Source organism: Cheilinus undulatus, linkage group 11 (assembly GCF_018320785.1).
Source record: "Cheilinus undulatus linkage group 11, ASM1832078v1, whole genome shotgun sequence".
Classification (NCBI taxonomy): Eukaryota; Metazoa; Chordata; class Actinopteri; order Labriformes; family Labridae; genus Cheilinus; species Cheilinus undulatus.
In genome coordinates, this window is record NC_054875.1 from 27,034,093 (window position 1) to 27,054,642 (window position 20,550).

A 20,550-nucleotide genomic window follows, 5' to 3' on the forward strand; every position below is an offset into this window, starting at 1 on the left:
GAGTTCAGTACTCAGGCTTTAAGCTGGAGATTGGGATTGTGCCATAGAGCTGCTAGCAGGACTGTGGATGTCTCTCTTGGGAAGCAGAGATATGTTACAGACTTAAGACTTGGTGTTTAGATTTAAAGTATGAATTAGGTTTTGGGGTGAGGTTGGGGTGGAGGTTAGACGTGCAGTCAGGATGGTTAAGACAGAGGTTTGTCCTTCAGGAATGCATAGCTCTAGACAAGATCCCCAGCACCTGTATATAGCAGAAGTTTAAACAAAACATAAATCTGTTCATAAGGGGACTTACCTTCCATACGAGGAAAGAAATAACGTTTTACTGGGGTGAACCTTTTTTCCCAATCAATTACAGAGGTGCATGAACTAGTGAGGAGGAAAGGAGCCATAAATAACACATCATCAACATTTTACAAACATTAACCATGATCTGGAAGTCCACTATAAAATAAATGCATTCACATATACATTTTTCCATAGAGTCCAACTCCTGCTGCTTGATGATCTGTCTGGATCTCTTGATCTTTCCGAAGCTATAATTTGGAAAATAAAATGCCACTGTAATAGACCACAAACAATAAGTTAAGTGCGAGTTAGACTAGAATAAGCATGAGTTAGGCAGAAATACTGGAAAAGACTGAAGAAGCTTGAAAGCTATAATTTTAGCAACAGACCATTAAGGTTTTTAGCTGTTTGGTCACTATCAGTATTGATCATACTCCCCACTGCCTCGCATTTTAATAACCTGAGGCAGAGCCTAACTAATTGTGTTTGAGCTATCGGCTGACTGAATAAACAAAAGCTTTTGAGCTTTACAACAGACACCAAGACTAGAGGGAGTGAAGTTATTGCAGTTTGTGTTTGGCTTTTAAAAATTTATCAAAGAATAAATGTGACATACATAATCTGGATACATATCTTAAAGCATATGTGCATGTGTCCCTTTTCTTAAAACAGAATTAAAATGTGTTTAAAGTGGTAAAATTGTGTTGACACTCTGAAGCCTACAGGTAATTCCTCGATTTTTACATCATTTTTAATTCACCTTTTTAAGGTACTTACAAATAACAACTATACCCAAGTGTTTTATATCTAAATTTTCAGGACAGTCGCAGCTTTATTGATACTGAGGTCCATTTCTGTCCTAGAGGGCTGTGTAAAGAGTTATTTTAGCTCAAATGCTGAATTTTGAAATACGATCTTTGAAAAATTTTAAATCTCATATGAGATAAATGAGGCTGAATAATGACTTCAGCGATGCTTAGACATCAACAGAGATCAACAGGTGTAATTCCCTCCTCTCGCTCTGGTTTCCTGCCGTACCTCTCTTGCAAAAACTGTGATATGGAGGGGTTTAGGGATTCCAGAGTGTCAATTGGTTGGCAAAAGTTGATGGACAAAGAATTCAACCAATTATGTATGTGCAAGTTGACAGACAAAGGACATCACACATTGAGAGGTGATATGGTGTGTTCCCATTGCTCTCTTATTGGCCCTGTAATTGCGGCTGTGAATCCTGTGAGATGGCAAGGGAGGGCAGAAGTGAAAGATGAGATTGTCTTGTTCCAGGAAGTGTTAGAACCGCATTTCTACGACATCAAATGACAAAGATATTCATAAAAACACAGCAAAAAAAAGCACAAAAACACAGTGGTGTGTGCGCCAACCTCATAGGGTTAAAAATGGTCAAACAGGTAAACAGAGGCAAAACAGTGGACAATGGCAAACATGGGTTAAAAGTGGCATAAACATGCAAAAACAGGTGAATATGGGTAACCAGGTAACCAAACTTGGGTTTATCAAAGGTGGGATTACAGTGGCAAAAATGAGCATAGCACATGGTGAACTGCAGTTAAACTGGTTTAAAAAGTCTAAAAAAAGGGTACAGTGGTAAAAATGGTTTAATGGAGGCACAATAAGGGTCACAAATAAATATCAACATCGGAACCTAATAATGATACCATCAATAAATCACAACTAGGGAGGGCCCATTCTTTAGGTTTGTCAGGGGTCCAAGCCAATTTTGTGGGCAAGCCTGGTGACAGAATGTGTAGTTGATGGCAGAAAATTATCACAGCAGCTTGTAGTTGTTCCTTGTGTGGCAGTGTTTGATAACATTTGGTGTTTTCACGGCAAAGATAGACATGGCATATTCTCATGGCAGCTCTCATTGCAGCTACCATGATGAGACAGAACCCATTACAACTACAAAATTTTCACTGGCCTCGAAACTGCTCAAAGAAAACAATATGTTTAATCATTTTTATTTTAAGAAGAAATTTCACAGCAAAATGCTTCCTCTTGTACCTTTAAAATGACAGCAGCCTCCTTGTCAGGCCACTGATTCTAAAATAAACCACCAACGCTCAAAGCACTCACGAGCAGCCTCACTGCAAAGCTCCTGGTTGTAAATCCCCTCATTCTTTTCTTCACACACTGTTTGGCCCGGCTCCCAGCCACCTTGCTCCTCCATCAAGGGTCCTTGTGGTAGAGGGGCTGCCCCATCCAATGCCTGTGTTCTGTTTGATCCCATCCTCGATTTCAAAGGGAGACACCTGATCCTCGCCCTGGGTGAGATGGGTGAGGCAGGAGGTGGGGGTAGGCATGGGGAAGGACAGTGGGCAATGATTGTAATAGATGGGTATATACAGCATTATGGTCCCCTCTCTCTGCCTTTTTCTCTCTGAGAGATCGAGTTTCAGCAGACAGGTAAAGATGGACAGGCGCTCAGGTGGGTTTGGGTTGAGCCTGTGGTCTTCTCATATGTCAAATCCCTGACAGCAGGGGCCTCAAACATCAACCATGAATATGCACACTTTTGAGTACAACATGTTAGTCTCAGTGCCACAAACAAGTACATTAGCCAGCTAATTAGCCAGCATAATGAGTTCTAATCATTCATTAGATGGGGCAGGACTTGTAGCCTAGGAGAAAAAAAAAACTGATGAGCACGTAGGTAGTAAATGTATTGCCTGGATGTTGCTTCTGAAACCAAAAACTGTCCGACATGTGATGTATATTGTTTTTCAGAAATGTTGTCCATGATATCTTCTCTCTCACCCATTGTTTGACTTTTGATGTTTTTGTTCAAAAAGGCAAGGAAACTTAAGATACTTGATACTGTAAGATTTTGCTACTTGTATTTAGTTCTTGTAAATAAAGACTGAACAACTTGTGGGAAACAAATTCACATGAATTTTTTTTTTCCATTACCAAATTGTGGCAGCAGAGCAATTTCATCAAGGGAAAATCCAACATTTTTGTTGAGTTTTTGTTTCATTTCTCTAAAATAGACAGACTTCCACAATGACTGAGCAACATCAGTTTAAAAAAGGAGATTTTTTATTGGGAAATTTTGTTCTTTCCATTTGTAATACCTGCTCCATGGTCTTAAAAGCCAGAATTTGTCACCAGTTTTAATTTCCTGAAAACAGATTTTCAGCTTTTATAACATTAGGGGCATAAACTTTTCTCAAAGCATGAATAATTCTGGTTATTTCAAAAGTCTGGGTTTCTTCAGTAATCAGGCTGTTATTCATTTGCAAGGAATAAACACATGGAGCCAAATGCTTTTTCAGTCAATTTAGTTTGAAGCTACATGAAAGCAAGTTTTTTGAAGAGCACTTTTTGGCAATAAAGCCTGTGCTCAAAGAATTGATACAGTAATATATTGTCACATTCACATTCCAGATACGTTTATCAATACAGATTTTACAGAATTGATATGGCTGTAGATGCTGTGATGGTAGTTTTAACATACTGTACATATCCCCTATGGTGCAGTTAACAAAAAAAGCCAGCAGATGGCAGCAGATATAAAACTGCATTAAGCAGCGCATGTGTGGTACTCAGACCAGGTAACATAGATCGTAGTTTTTATTGACTGCCAGCAAGACAAACAGCAAAGCCATGCAAAAAACAAGTTAAAAACATCTCAACAACGTCAGACTTCATTGACACGCAACACCAAGCTAATTAGCAGTTAATGACAACATCTAGGCCATTAATTTTTGTGTTGTCCAAACCAGCACGGATGTTGTTGAAGTAAAACCAAAATACTATATGAAGAAAAACAACAGCAAGAGGGACAACAGAGAGGGCCATTTTACGTTTACAAGGTTAAATATATTACTGCATTTCATAACAGCTAAATTATAATAGACTGTTTTCATCATTTACTTCGATCTCTGAGGATCTGAATGTGTTTAAAGTGATAGGACCTTAAATTATACCTCTTATCTTCTACAATAAAGAACAGCTGTAGTGCATACATTGAGGGACATGTTTCTTACATCACGTTTATTGCTTCATATTATGAGGCTTTGGAAAATACCCAGCCCTGTTGGTGACTCACTTGAGATTTGGTAACATGCCTATTTAAATTGCAAACGGAGAACCTTTATTTTACGCGGTATCAAAATGTGTGCTGGTAAACGATGTTTAATAGGTTTGCCGAGTGTTAGCACTTCTAGTTTTCGAACCTCCTCACAGGTTAATGTCTACATTTGACTGAAGCCACTGACTGCTTTAGTTGTGTGGCTGTATAATCTGACAGCCTTCATACCATTTTATCTTCAATTCCCAGATTAAAATACCACCAAACCAAACTGCTCCTATGAGGTGCTAGGGACACCGTCTGGTCATTGTCCTTGTTTATATCCAGGTTAAAGAGCATTATGGCAGTAGGCACAGCAGCTAATATTAGTGGGCAGTTTTGTGACAGTGTGAAGTTTTGACTCAAATTCTGGACTTGAATTGATCAATATTAATAATTAGTTTAATTTAACATTAAGTCTAGTGCCAACTTGAATTGCTTGGCAAGCTAATGACACAGCTAAGTCCTACACATGAAGCTGCCTTATGAAAGACATGACTTTGAATGATCTTAATGCTATCAAGATTTACATTATCATTGACATAAGTCTTCATCTGTCTCGGCTGCTGTTCCCTTTCATAATTAAGATCTTACATCAAGGCTCCACTCCAAGTTAAATTTTGTTGACCTTAAGAGGAACTTTGTGAGTTTGGCTTGATTACAGTGATGCACGAATAGCTAGAAGCAAAATGAGAGTATGTTTATTTTGTATTGCTTAAGGGTGTGTGCATGCTAAAACAACACTCCAGGCAGTTCAGTGCAGCCAGAAATAGAACTTGTAGACTTAGTTAATGAGGATCCAAGTTTAGATCAAGAAACATCAAAGTGCTGATCTGGTTTTCATAATCATATTCTTTGTCTCACTTTCTCTCCTTTTTATGTCTCCTTGTTTCAAATTCTTTCCTCATTGCATGTCAAAAGTGTTTTTAATGAAATTCTTGAGTCAGAGTGAGGTCAGGTTGGACGTGTTATGTATGTGAACCCTGGGGGCCTATTGTATTCTGGAGCAATGGTAGGAATTTTTACTGTTTAAAAACAGGCCCAATCGCCTTCCAAACAGGTGGAATTTCTGCTGTTTTGAACTGCGGCTTTATGATTGTGTGAGGACTACACCTTGGCCATGATTGCAGTCATCTGAGGTGCTGGCTTCATGTGTCAGACATGTAAACAGATGATTAACACTTGTTTGTTCAGACACAAACACAAAAGGTGTGCAATCATACAGTGTATACAGTAAAGTATATTCTTTACTGTACACATAAGAGGGGGAAGAGGTTGTTTCCTTCAGTGTTTTCACATTGGGTAGAGTCATTCAGGGTGACACAATGTGATGTCAAATTTGCATTAAAATCAATGACCACAGAACTAAATCCTGTTTTCAGAAACCACGCTAAATCTTTATTTTCATTACCCTTTTAACTAAATCATAAAGAAAACATTGGCTTTTCTTTCAGTGCCTTATTAAAAAAAGCAATTGATTTGGTCACTGTGGCTGGTTTTACACTAGATGATTTACTGATTTAAGTTATCAGAAATGTTTGCTGTTATGTTTATGCCTCTCATTTTTTTGTTCTTGTTAAAGTTTTGATACAACTGATACCTGTTTCAATACCACGTCAACAAAAGTGACCTCCTGAATGCACAAAACATGGGGAATTCAGGAGATTATTTAGGTTTATCTTTAGGTTTATCTTTTTTAAATTTTCCAACTTGCACATACCTGCATATGAAAGACAGCTGGAGACATCAGTTGACCGCCATATTTGTTTTTCTTTTCCTAAGTCATGTTCAATCACATGAATGATTATCTAGTGTTTAGCCAACCTTTTAGGCAAATTCAACAGTATGTACATTACTTATCAAAATGAGGCTGTTAAAATGCTCAGGATACCTTTTTCATACCACATGCTTTAAATGATACTTTATCACTTCTTTTTTTTTTCAAATTAATCCTTTGTTTTATCAAGAAAAACCCACTGAAATCAAGGTCTTTTGCAGAGGTTTCCTGCAGTGGTACAATAAAAGACAAAATAGGAATAATGTACAACATGGTCAAAATAATTACCAACACATTCATAAACTCATACCCATACTTTTTGCCAGACTCCACGTTTGCCATCAGGCAAGTCGATCTTGTAAAGCACCACTCCACAACTTTTGTGACAATTGAACACTGTTCAGACCAATCAGAATCATTTGAGGAGAACAAGGTGGCAGCTATAGGCGGGGTTTAGCTGCTCTGAAAGCAGCGTGCAATGGCTGCCTCGGCATGAGTTCATGATGGTTATGAGTGGGGTCTGCCAGTGTATCCAATGCCTAGTGGCTTTTAACTCTGAGGTAGCTGTAGGAAAGTGGCAGTTTAATCGGAGCTAGATCATATTTCTTATTAAAACAAGAGCAAAGAGCCACACCGAACACTCCTCTTGGCAGCCTTGGCATTAATAGAATTCTCCTAGAAGCTGCACCATGAACTATCAATGGCAGTGGTAGCCTGTCACCTCAAGAGAAGTGCATGTGTACATCCTGCTCTGATTGGCCCGTCATGAATGTGACAGAAAGAACATTCCTCCAATTACCTCTTTAGATTTTTTTGAACAGTCCTGCCCTTCCCAAACAGTTTTTTTATGGGAGTTTTCCCAGATTAATGTGAAATATATCCATCTAATGGATGTTGGGAACAGTGGATCAGTCATGTCAAGTTACTAAAAAAAACCCACACAAACAGAAGAGAATACATCCATATAGCTCTTTTACTCCATTTTGATGTGGCATCATAATTTTGCTTGTTTTCTTGAGATCTTGACTTGTCTTGTAATCTTGGGAAACAAAGCTGATTTTTTTCATCATAAATGTGCTAATTTCTCAAGGAAATCAACCATAATTTGTCTCTTTGTTAGTCATGTCTTGTTCCATCTAAGGTCCAAACTATGCATTTTTCTTTAAATAGATGTGAGATATTGAAAACATGTAGTCTTGGGATGTGAGGCTGACCAACTGAGAACTGCTGACTTCAAAAGACTGAAGAAAACCCTGAAAGAGTACAAAAGCCCTAAAAAAAGCCATCAAAGACCCTTATTTCTGCTTATTACTGTCCAAATATCTGCAGAATGTTTAAAGAATTATTTAATATTCATTTGAATTGAGAATTGGCAATATACTGTCTAAGAAGTTGTGAGTTAGGCCTGGTCTATAAAGGGATCCTGAGTGTTTTTGCTTCCTGTAGGGTCTTAAATCAACCGTGCATGCATAAAAATTCTGTAATGGAAACCTCTGATGTGATATCCACTGAGCACATGTGTGTTTGTATGCATTTGAGGTGCACATGTCTGTGCTTCAATCATATATCATGCAGGGTCAGACCCAGAGGTGTCTCCAGGGCAAGTTGCACCACTATGTCGCAGAGTCAAAGACTCCAAATATGCACCTGTGTCTGGAGCTGGGCCTGTAATGTGCACACAGCTGTCCAGTCAGAAAAACCTGCTGAAGAGGATTTTCTTCCCCTTATTCTTGTATCTGAAAGTCAGATTTACATTAAATTACGTAACAAGAAGCTGGAAGGCCACATGCAAGCTTAATGTTAGAGAGCACTTAGTCATGCAAGGATTCGAGGTGGTCTGTTTCCTTTTGTTTATGAGGTGAATTAATGACAGGTACAGCAGCTCATTAAAGAGACCATTACAGAACTGGTTAAGAGAGCAGTGACTGGCTTCTTACAAGAGTACAGTAGGCCTTCTTTATGTGCAGACCTGCTCACAGCATGTTTCATGAAAGGTGAAACAATTATCTGTGATTAAGCTGAGAGAAATTCCTCACTGTGGAAATATAATGTTATGTTAATTATCCCCAACTCCCACCAAGCAGTTACATCACTTCCATTTCTCTAACTAATGACATTAACATTTCATGCTTTTTCATTGTGCTCAGACGTTCTGGTTTCTGCACAAATCCCACAAGCATTGCCCACAAAACAGTGCGGTTTGAGCGGTTGTGCTTGTTTAGCTAAATAGCGGCTGTAATAGCATTACTGTGGCTAAGCAGGCAAACGCCTTGACTTTACAAGACTCCTTCTGTGCCATAAGCATTGTAGTGTACCGTGTCACAGCTCGTCATGCTTGAAAGCCAAACAGTACGTGTGCATTCATAGCAGCACTGTTGAAACTATTGAGGGTTAACAAAGCACATTTAGCACTGAGGCCAAACAGATCTGTTTCTCTGTTGAGTTTATGATTCTGCGTAATCAGCCTTGTAAACTGTTTATTTATCCAATTATAAGGTAACAGGGCGAGCCGAAAAAAAAAAAACAAGTTGGAGCTTTCCCAAAACTAATCTGAAAAATTGTCATTATGGAGCATGTTTATTTAACTTCTGCCTTCATTGGCTTCCCTCATCTCTAGCCACATTCCTACAGATGGGACAGGGTGTGTTCAAGTCTGCACTCCAAGTTCTTGTGCAACTTCTGCACATCACCTGGCAAATCAAAAAACAGGGTTCTCTCCATGTTATCAGGCTCTTGGCTCAAACAGGTTTTCTGGATAAACATTAATGCCACTTGCATTTAAAATCCAGGAGATTTCCATTAAGCTAGGGAAGCAGGAAGTTGCTCCCTCTGCTCCGACCTGTGTTATGGTTTCCAAATTGAAACTCAAGCCCACAGAATGTCATACAGCAGCACAATGCAGCAGGCTGCCCATGCTGTGCTCAGCATATGTGGGCAGGATTGGTTTACTAGAGTCCGATGTTTTATTTAGCATGTGTCAAAGAGGTTGTGTGTGTGCATGTGCGCACAAATGTCAGTCATGAGGGCATGTCACTGTGTGTGTAAAAGAACATCAAGGAACACTTATCAACAGTCTATTACTAATGTGATTGATGAACTTTGGCAGACTGCTGCAGCTTAAACTGGCATAGGTCTCATTGCTTCTGTGTGATTATGTGTGCATGTGTATCCATATGTTGATGATATTTTATTCAGCAGATGTCACCACCCCTGGTCACACTTATCTGAACAGAAGACACAGATGCAACATAAAACCTGGGGCTTGGATGGCTCTCTTGTAATAACCCTGACATCATTAAAAATAAAGGGTGGAACATGACAATTACCACCTATTAGGGTCTATGCTCAGCTGCACACAGCCTGCAGGAGTACTTAGTAATGGTCAATGGTTAGATGACCTTCTGTAGTCACTAATTTGAAGATAAAGAAAACGATTGTTGTTTCAAAAATGAATCTAATAGATGTTAAGTTCCTTCTGCAGCTATAAACCTATTCTGCAAATGACACTGAAATCATTATAGCAGGCTCAATGGAAGTTCTGTATACACCTTTTGTAGCTTTAAATGTGACACTTTAAAGCTTCAAAGTTTATTGTTTTGTGTGGTAAAATCTGAAAAGATGTCAACGAAAGCCAGTTACATTGAAAAGGCTTATAAAATGACTTGCTATCAAAAGAAGTTGCATATCTAAATTGTCCATTGGTGTTTCTAGGCTGGAGATATACAGTTGAAACCAGAAGTTTACATACACTATATAAAAAGGCACATAAACTTTTTTTCCTCACCGTCTAACATTAAATCAGATTAAACTTTTCCTGTTTTTGGTCAATTAGGATTACCAAAATTATTTCTATTTGCTAAATGCCAGAATAATGAAAGAGATCATTTTTTTAGACAATTTTTTATTATTTTCTTGAGAGTCAGAAGTTTACATACATTTCATTAGTATTTGGTAGCCTTGCCTTTAAACTGTATGACTTGGGTCAAACATTTTGGATATGCTTCCACAAGCTTCTCATAATAGTTTGCAGGAATTTTGGCCCATTCCACCTGGCAGAACTGGTGTACCTGAGCCAAGTTTGTAGGCCGCCTTGCTCGCACATGCCTTTTCAGCTCTGCCCATAAATTTTCAACAGGATTGAGATCAGGGCTTTGTGATGGGCACTCCAAAACATTGACTTTGTTATCTTTAAGCCACTTGGTCCATTTAGGAAACCCATTTGCGCCCAAGCTTGAACTTCCTGGCCGATGTCTTGAGATGTTGCTTCAGTATTTCCACATAATGTTCTTTCCTCATGATGCCATCTATTTTGTGAAGTGCACCAGTCCCTCCTGCAGCAAAACAACTCCACAACATGATGCTGCCACCCCCATGTTTCAAAATTGGGATGGTGTTCTCAGGCTTGCAAGCTTCCCCCTTTTTTTCTCCAAATGTAACGATGGTCATTATGGCCAAAAAGTTCAATTTTAGTTTCGTCAGACCACAGAACATGTCTCCAAAAATTAAGGCCTTTGTCCCTGTGTGCATTTGCAAACTGTAATCTGGCTTTTTTATGTTTCTTTTGGAGTTATGGCTTCCTCCTGGGCGAGTGGCCTTTCAGCCCATGTCGGTACAGGACTCGTTTGACTGTTGATAATGACACACTCTTACCAGCTTCAGCCAGCATCTTCACAAGGTCTTTTGCTTTTGTTCTTGGGTTGAGATTCACTTTTCAGACCAAAGCACGTTCATCTCTGGGACACAGATCCCGTCTCCTTCCTGAGCGGTAGTATGGCTGGACATTCCCATGGTGTTTATACTTGTGTATAATTGTTTGAACAGATGAACGTGGCACCTTCAGGCATCTGGAAATTGCACCCAAGGATGAACCAGACTTGTGCAAGTCCACAATTCTCTTCCTGATATCTTGGCTGATTTCTTTTGATTTTCCCATGATGTTACACAAAGAAGCAGTGTGTTTCAGGTGTGCCTTAAAATACATCCACAGGTGTGCCTCTAATTAACTCAAATGTTGTCAATAAACCTATCAGAGGCTTCCAAAGACATGACATCATCATCTGGGCTTTCCCAAATTGTTTAAAGGCATAGTAATCTTTGTGTATGTAAACTTCTGACTTTAAAGAAAGTAATAAAAATTGTCTAAAAAAATCCTTTTCTCATTATTCTGGCATTTAGAAAAATAGAAATAATTTTAGTAAAACAGGAAAACCAAAAACAGGAAAAGTTTAATCTGATTTAATGTTAGACGGTGAGAAAAAAAAAGTTTATGTGCCTTTTTATATAGTGTATGTAAACTTCTGGTTTCAACTGTACCTGCTAGTAATGACCTGGCAAGCATGCATCCAAGGTGTGTGTTTGTTACATCAGCTGTGCACATCCTCAAAATTAACCCGACATGGATGCGAGATGCAGTATGCATATGACTTACTGGGGTGGTGTGGAAGCAGGAAGTGACAGTCAATACAGCAGCAGAGACAATAATGGCTGAATGTGTTAAAGACAAACTGATCCAAGCCCACAACCTTCCACAACTCTACAATGTGCAACTGTCCCTGCACAGAAACAGATAGAAATGTAATGGTATTTAAATTTTACAGTATGGTATTTATTGCAGTTTAAAAATATATACTTTTATTTTGGCTCCAGTATTGTCTAACCTTCTAAACCCTTTGTTGACCACCACTGAAAACAGCTGTAGGTCTTTGGTGATAAATTCACCACACACACCTCACAATCTGTTGCACACGCTGTTGTAGGGGAAGTGGGATTGTGAACCCTTCCTAAAGAGTCTTTTGGGCTGGACAGAATCTTCTCCATGCATCTTTGGGCATCTTTCCAGTGTGATGATTTGCTAAGTGGCTCCTATGTCACTTGTAGTTCCCACTTCCATTCACTCTGCTTCACGAAAAAAAACTGAATTTCATGTCCTAGAGACCTACCGTTCGAAATCGAACATGCCCGGGACAACACTGGGGCGCCTCTGTCACCGCAGTACTGCGATATTAACAATACCACTACATCTCTAGAAACAAACATGTTTTTCTAAATGGCTGGGACAGTCACATTTGATTGTATGAGTCAATATTTCAGTGAAAGTCCATATTTTTACCTTGCTAAAACCCATAATGTTTTTATAAAGCTCAGTGTGCTTCATACTAGTAGTTCCTTTTTTAAGGAACTAGAACAGCAGCTGTACACCTGGAAGCTTTACCCATGAAGAGGAAAGTCTCCGTTGCCACTATCAAAAGTCCCCGCTTTAGGTGAAAAAATAAAAAAATATAATAATTGAAAAGAAATAACTTTAAACTTAGTTAATTTACTGATTGAACTATTAGTATTGCTTACACATAACCATATGACTTGTTTTCATTTTAGTTGTATCAGTATCTACACTAGTATTGGTATCTGCCTCTAATACTGTCTATAATCCAGTGCCAAGTATCAGCAAGGACCTCTGCCATTGCATCAGTCCTGTAGCACATCCTCTACCACCAGTCATCCCCTGATGATGGATTGGTGCTAGTAGTTAGTTTAATGGCAGTCATAGGTATTAAAATATCAGCGATTCAACACTACCACATTTACACTTTCAATCTAACAAGCATTAGAGGAGTAGCTGGTATCCACCCAGTTCACCCATTCCAATACACATGGCAGTCCAGTACTTCAGCAGAGGCATTTTAATGGTTATAGTGATGGTAAAGATTGCATTGGGACGTCCTTACCTAAAGAGCAACCATGAACACCTTCCATCCTTTAATAAGGTCAGTATGGAAACTTAGCAGCCTAATCTGTGTTGGCGTTTACATACGTATAACATAAAAAAGTCATGTTGCATGGAAAGTTACCCACTCTGGATGTATGGCAGCCCTTATTAGGCCTTGTTTAACTGATTGCCTCTGAGAACATTGTGGCAGCAATTTTGCATGGCTGTCTCCACAACCGCAGACGTCAGGAATACACTGCCATACTTTCTAAGAGTTAAGCAGAGCTATAAACACATGTTAATGGCCATGGACACCTGTGAATACTTCACTATAGGGCCTCTTTCTCAATTCCTTCCCTTCCTTTTCTTACACACAGACACACTCATACATCTGTCCTCCGAACAGCCCAAATCACATCTGCATCTGTCAAAGTGGGTGTATGTAGTGAAAGTTGGTAGTTTTCCATGTGATTACTCTTTGCTGGATATTCCTTGTGAGTCATCTCCATATGTGTGCAAGCTCACACTGACACACAATCCCTCCTGCAGACTGGAGACGGAGACCACCTGGTCACAATCAGTCAGGGCCAGGGGTTAAAATCATTGTGTCTTTAGCGTGGTGGAAAAGGCTCACGGTGGGATTGGAAGGCAGGAAAGAGGACTGATTTGGAGCTGACAAAGTGTGACGCAAACAGACATTTACTGAGCCAGAACACCATTTAAGTGCATTTATTCATTGTTGGATCTACCTCTGACATTTGCCAGGCACTTGGCCATGGTGGTTGTGGCTACTGTGTCATCCATCTTTTTAAAAACCAATAAAATCCTCCAAAGTGTCATGAAATAAAAAGCTGTGGTAAGGAAGGCGCATCTAGACTCTGAGTCAAATGGATCATATGAGAATCTGACAGTAGGGTTGGGACAATACATAAACTTCTGTAATACTACTACTGATACACTAGCCAAAAATATCGATATTATGTTTGATAATATACAGCACTCAGCATACTTTTACTGCATACTGGACCCATGTCTGGTCTTCACAACTTCTTCGGTCATCACTTAAAACATGAATGACGGTACATAAGAGGAAGTCAACTTGCTGATGAAGTCAGCACTGGGATTAGGAGAAGGAGTAGAAGTGGACAGAAAACTGAAGTAGAACCATGGTATCATGTATATTTCAACTTCTGTGAAACTGACATCAAGCTGCAGTGAATAAATACATTAATCCTGCACTTCACCACTTCACCAACTGTCTGAATCCAAGATGGCAGCACGTATGTGAGTGTGGAAACGTCTGGTCTGATCCCGATTAAGTTTTCTTAGCTACATTTGCATTTAGACCAAGTGGCGTTCAATGTTTTGTCTGCTGCCTTTTTAATATTTTAGCGTGGCTATTTATGTACTACTTTGTTTACTTATTCAAGTCATATGGCACAATAAGGCGTTGTGTCTTACCCATGCTCTAAGCTACAGGGTTCATCCACACCGGGCTGAGCTGTCACTCGGTGAGCTTCCTACCATGAGAACACAAGTTGCTCCTTTTGAGCTTTGCTGGGACCTGTTCTGGTTCTTGAGTCCTTCACTGGGTGTCCAGTGGTCGCTACACAGTGGATCGACATCAGTCAGCTGGCGCCGTATTAGCTGACTGAGTTGGTGGATAACCTGTGCAGCTTAGCCAGTTGTGGGCTATTTTGCCGGTGCAGTGGAACATCAACAGTGGAAGATCAACACTGGCAATGCAGCTGAGACCGATTTATGTGGATGTATGGCACGAAACGCTGACAATTGCTGATCCTGCTCTGGTGAGTCTGCTTTCCTGGCTGCAGTTCACTGGGTAGAAGTTCCGATGAACATTCGTTACTTGCTGCGTGGATACATGACACCCTACTGTACTCAGAGCTGGTTACAGCTATCTGTGAACAAAAAGCCTCTCTTTCCCTTCCTCAAATTCAGAGTGGATCTTTTTGTGGATATCCTGTTCCGTGCCTATATGGAAAAGCCTCACCAAGTCTGCTGGGGCTCTATTCAGAGGTGAATTATCGCTGGATACTTTCCATCATGCTCCCGTTTACGGTACTGTGCATCATTTGTTTACATTTTACTGTGGTATCTCCTCCTAAACCTGGCAACCCTCAACCCGCCGCTGGGTTGCCAGCATTTTTTTAGAATGCACTAGATTGTGGTGGGTGTACACTTGTACTAGGAAAATCAACTTTCTCGCTGAATCTCTGTGCAAGTGCTTCCCAGAGTAACGATGTATTAGCTTTGGATGTTTACAAATGGTTTCTCAAAAACAAGGAGTCACCCTGTTCATATTGCCTTTTTATTCTGGGAGAATATTTTTTTATTTCCTACTAACTCTTTCGACACTAAAATGTTCTCTCCCAGTTTAGAAAGGAACCTAAAAGGAAACCATTTAAAGCACAAAATTTTAATTTTGTTGTTGCTATTGGTCTCAGGGAATGTTGAATCTAACCCTGGTCCTAACACTCCAGATCAATGTCTTACACCAGCTGATTTTAAATCCCGATCTGGTGTTGATCGTGAAGGATGGATTGCACAACTTGGGTTCATTTGACTTTGTGCAGTTTGTTGTTCCCAAAGTCCAAACTGAGCTGGGAAAAAGGCTTTTAGATTCTCTGCTCCTTTTGTATGGAACAATCTGCAGACTGAATTTAAACAGTAGAACCTCGTGTCTGAATGGTTTAAATCTTTAGCGAAACCTCTTGAAACCAAACTGTCTGTATACCTCTGTTTTAGCTGATGTTTTATTATTACTATACCTGTTGGTTATTATGAACTGTGAGTTTGAGTGTGTTTGATTTTGAAATTGTATTGCTGCCATTCTGGGCCAGGTCTGCCTTGAAAAAGAGATCTCTGATCTCAATGGGACTAGCCTGGTTAAATAAAGGTTAAATAAATAAAATAAAAAATAAGGGGCATTTTGTATTTTTCAGGTAGTCTTCAGTTAGTCAGATATCGTACTGCATCAACATGTGACTACTTTTCAATCCACCATCATCACAGAAACACTGTATAGCGATAAAACTTTTTTTTTCTTGGTATCCCATAACTTGACATCTGATTCCCTGACCTGGCCTACACAGAGTTCCTACAAACTTCTGAAAATCAAATTTAAGACTTTTTAAGACCTTTTAAGGCCCAGTGGTTGGATGTACAGCTTTTCAGATGATTTGCCTTAATTGTGCAGTTCAATTGTTGATAACCTCTATCCTGCTGATTTCAACAAGGGCTTCAGAACTGGGTTACTTTTTTCAACAATGGGACCTATTACAAAGTTTGGAAGAACTTTTCACAGCCCATCTTGGCAGATAAAGAGGCTAGAGCCATCTGAAAGCTGAGGATAACTTTACCTATGACACAGCTATAGACATGATGGAGTCCCCTCTCCCCCTCCTCTGAGGCTGATCGTTGAAGGTGCTGCATTTAGAATGAATGTTACTCACAAAACCAGAGCACCAGTGTTGTAATAAAGAGATTGACGTGCTGTCAGCGACACACCTGCTAAATAATGTCAGCACTACTGTTGTTGTCTTTGTCAACTGTTGTGTTTTACTGGGAAACAAAGTGTTCCTAAACAGGACACTTTTATCTGGGAATATTCAGGCTGTTGCTGTTGTTTGCTGTGGTTGCCAGGACAGTGTGACAGTGAGTCGCGCTCTGATTTTCCGTCTGTGTATGAGCTTCGCTCCACATGTATCTGTTCAGCGCACATCTGTACCGTACTGAGAGGCCCATACCAAATGGGTTCTGTACGAATACACGTACCTTTACACCCCTAGTACACACATCTCATGATTAGACAAAAAAAAGTCTCTTGGGGTCATCCCCTTAAATGTACAGGAAGTGCACAACAAACTGCTAAATCTCAAATTTGGGCATTTTTGGGATTCACAAATTATTTTAACAGACTAGTCCAAAGGATTTCATTCAATTGACTCCAGATTTTTTTTCTCATACTAGACAACCAGGAGTGCTAAAGTTGTGCACACTGTATGTTTTCACCAAAGGGCGGAACCATGGTTGGTGCCCAAACTTATGTCGTTTTTACACCTGATAGCTGGGGGACTTGGCTCAGTTCAGAGCTCAAATTTTAGTTTGTGGCGCTGTTGCTCCACACAAAGAGCAGTGAAGAAGAAAAGGAGACGTACAAGAAGGCGAAACCGGAAATCCGTCTTCTGCAGTGGGTCATTTTTTCCACATAAACAATGAAACAACACCAAATTTATGCTATCTTGGGATTTCTGCTTTTGCTTTTGAGCATTATGAGCAGTCAGCAAGGCAGCAAGCTGTCCAGTATGTCGTTCTATACATGAGATTAATTAATCAATGCGAAGAAAAAGGCGAACCAACATGTGGGCAAGAGACTATGACATGTTGCTATGGCTACACAGATGACAAACGAGGTAATGACATGTAGCCTATTTGAGCATAATGGAATTTCCCTTGCGGGACTGATAAAGGATTATTTTATCTTATTAAATCACATAAATAAATCAGTAATCATTCGGCTTTATGCCACTTCCTGCCTTTGGTTCCCAAGTTGGTCTACTTTGCTTTCACACCTCAAACATACTACACCACGGTTAGTTTGGAAACAAAACAAGATCCCCATTTTTAAGTTGACCAGAGTCCACTTGTTCGTATGAGCTTTCATACCACTCCAAACAAACTGGACCATCTGGGAAAACAGACCAGAGTTTGTTTAAAGTGGACCAAACAGCTCAGATGTGAATGCACCTTTTTTCGTATAATTTTTGCAGTAAAAATAAACCAATAATGCCATATAACATTTTAACGCTTATGTCAATCATCACCAAACTTCACAGGGATTATCACACACTGAATCTGAATACATTTATACATCGATACCATTACTTCATTACATTGCCCCCTTCTGGCAATTGAACATTTCTGCCACTGTTTTTTAAAGTGTTCTCCTACAGGATGTTTCACTGGTGATGGCGAGCATTTCAATATGTAGCCAAATTAACAGGAAGTAGGTGCAACTCTCATACAAAACATCTGATTGCCATCAAATTTCACGTGTAGGATCAAGGTCTGCCCCTCTACATATTCAAAGGTTAACTTCGTTCTTTTGATGTAGCAGCCCTACTGGCAACAGTAAGGGACACAATTGGGCCATTTCTTTATTGGTGAGCAATTCGTTATCTCGCCATTTCACACGAAGTCACTGTAACGCTTATAAGAAACTTCTTATTTGCATCAAATCTCACATGATTAGGGTACGTATGTGTATTTAAATTTATAACATGTTTTTGCTTATGCACTACCAAGTGTAAGAAAGCAGAAGCAACTCAAACATGTAATGTCCTGTTTTATTTCTTAATACCTCCGCCAAGGAGGTTATGTGATTGGCAAGGTTTGTTAGTTAGTTTGTTAGCAACATAACTCAAAAAGTCATGCATGGATTTTGATGAAATTTTCAGGAAATGTCAGAAATGGTGTAAGGAAGAACTGATTAGATTTTGGGACTGATCCGGATCACCATCTGGACCCAGCAATTTTTTAAAGGATTCTTCACTATTGTGAAATAGGGCTAATGGCGGAGGTCTGCGCTCTCCGAGTGCTTTTCTAGTTTTACATGATACACAACAGTCCAAGGAGGATTGCCATGCTTTCTGTGCTCTGCTGCAGTACACAGCAAGGGTTGCTTACACTCAATTATTCCCCCTCTCACACTGTTGTGAGGGCCCTTCAGTGCTGCTTGCAGCCCCAGTGTGGCACTGGGTTTTGATTTCTTAGCGCAAGAAAAAGGGATTTGAGAAATTCTCTTCATCTGCATTTCTTCAGATTAAGTATGGGAATTAGTAATAACAAGAGGAAAAAGGTTTCAGGACATCTCTATATATTACATAAGGCCTGTGGGTCAGGAAGTTTTGACAATGGCACAGACAAAAGTATCTTGAGCTGTAACATACTATTGAGCCCAGGTAATCATCCACAGATGTCCACAAACACACACAGACAAGAACATTTAGAATTCTTTAAGGTTTTTTTTTTTTTCAACCGGCCTTTCTAAGAGCTCCCCAGCAGATTGACACTGACAAGAGCCGGCAACAGAACAAAAGATAGCAACAGTGAGGTTGATCCAAACAACGCAAGCAATTTCCTGCCTTCTGAGGCCAGTCACTGAGACTCATCCCCCATCTCTGCCTCAATGCATCAATCTCAAGGTGAAAACTGGAGCTAGCAAAAGAAAAAATAACAAAGATGGTCTTAGAGTGGAGTGTTTTTTTTTTTTTTTTTTTGCAGTTCTATGAAAGTTTAAGTGCTTATAAGAAAGGACAAGTGCCAGTGTGGCCTATATGGATTTTCTACGTGTGGAATGATTCCGACAGCACCCATGCCTCACCATTCAGCACACTAAAGCAATTATGATTAGTTGTGGGGTATGGACCGTGATTTTCTGTGTCGGTAACTGTAACTGTGCTTTTTAAAAAGGTTGACAGTGCAGAACTGTCACTTGGCTTTTGTTCGTCTCTTTTCCTTCAGCAGGAGGTAAGAGTTTTAGAAGTAGCTGGAAGTTGTTAACTTAGCCATCAGTGCCTGCGTTTCATCCTGTGCTTGCTCTGCTCGGCCAGATGGAGAATTGAATGCCAGATCTGATGTGGCGATATCACTCAGCAGGATTCTCAGCTGGTTTTAATGGTCATACTGTCGCTGTGCCATCATTCTTCCCCAGAGTGTCTCCTACTTTTTATCGTCTACTGCATGCTACTCACTCTCTTTTTCAGTCTTTAATTTCTTCTCTGCTCTACTATACCTCTTTTTTTCTTTCTTGAGACACTAACCAGAGCTGGCACCAAAGAGGAGTTTGTTGCTACAATAAGCATCACATTACAAACACAGGAATAAATGTGTGAAAGCCAAGGCTGTTCACTGTATTCCTTCTTTGACATGTGGCTGACACACTGTAGACCCTCGACGTGGCAGCAGCAACACGTGACATCATCAGCAGGTCGCAGGACATAATGCAAACAGGACATTCATCATTCAGACATTGTTTGGTATCAACTGACTTCATTCACTAATTTCATTCTCTGAGGGCTGCTTGCTTCAAGTATGGCTCACATTTTTCATCAAATTAAGATTTTTATATCTTCACACTTAGTTTACATAACACAATACAAGATCATTCAATCTCTCTGGATAAGCGACCAGATGTTAACTGGTAGTTTTTCAGCTTTCACTGCATATTTTTCATCGATATCACTGTTATTTATGAATCATAACTTTTTGTGCTGTTTGTATGCCTAAAGGGTTGTTTTGCATAGCACTGCCTGTAGCCAAATGGGTGAAACCTCAAGATTGTTTTTGGTCATGATTTTGGTCCAAAATGATTAATTTTGTTTTCCCTGTGAAGCAGACTCTAGTCTAGTTTTGGACTGCAAGCTTTGGCAAAGAGAGGTGAACTTGAGCCAGACAGAGTTATTTACTAGCGCCAGAGTTGCTGCTGGAGAACTGACCCTGAGCTCTGAACTCCCAAACAATGAAACAAACAAAAAAACAAACAGTTCAAACCACAGGCCACAAGCTGTTTCTCATCTGACTGAAGCAAAATCTGCATCTGATGTTTGTCCTGACTTTAAGTTTGTGGGCCATCTGATAAAAGTAGGTCAGCAAAGACCACTCCTCTGT

The 20,550-nt window shown here is 39.8% G+C and overlaps 1 protein-coding gene across 1 annotated transcript in view; it reads left to right on the forward strand.

Moving 5' to 3' along the window:
* Positions 1 to 20,550, forward strand: part of ngfa (nerve growth factor a (beta polypeptide)) — a 179,522-nt gene that overhangs the window by 92,877 nt on the left and 66,095 nt on the right. The window lies entirely within an intron of this gene.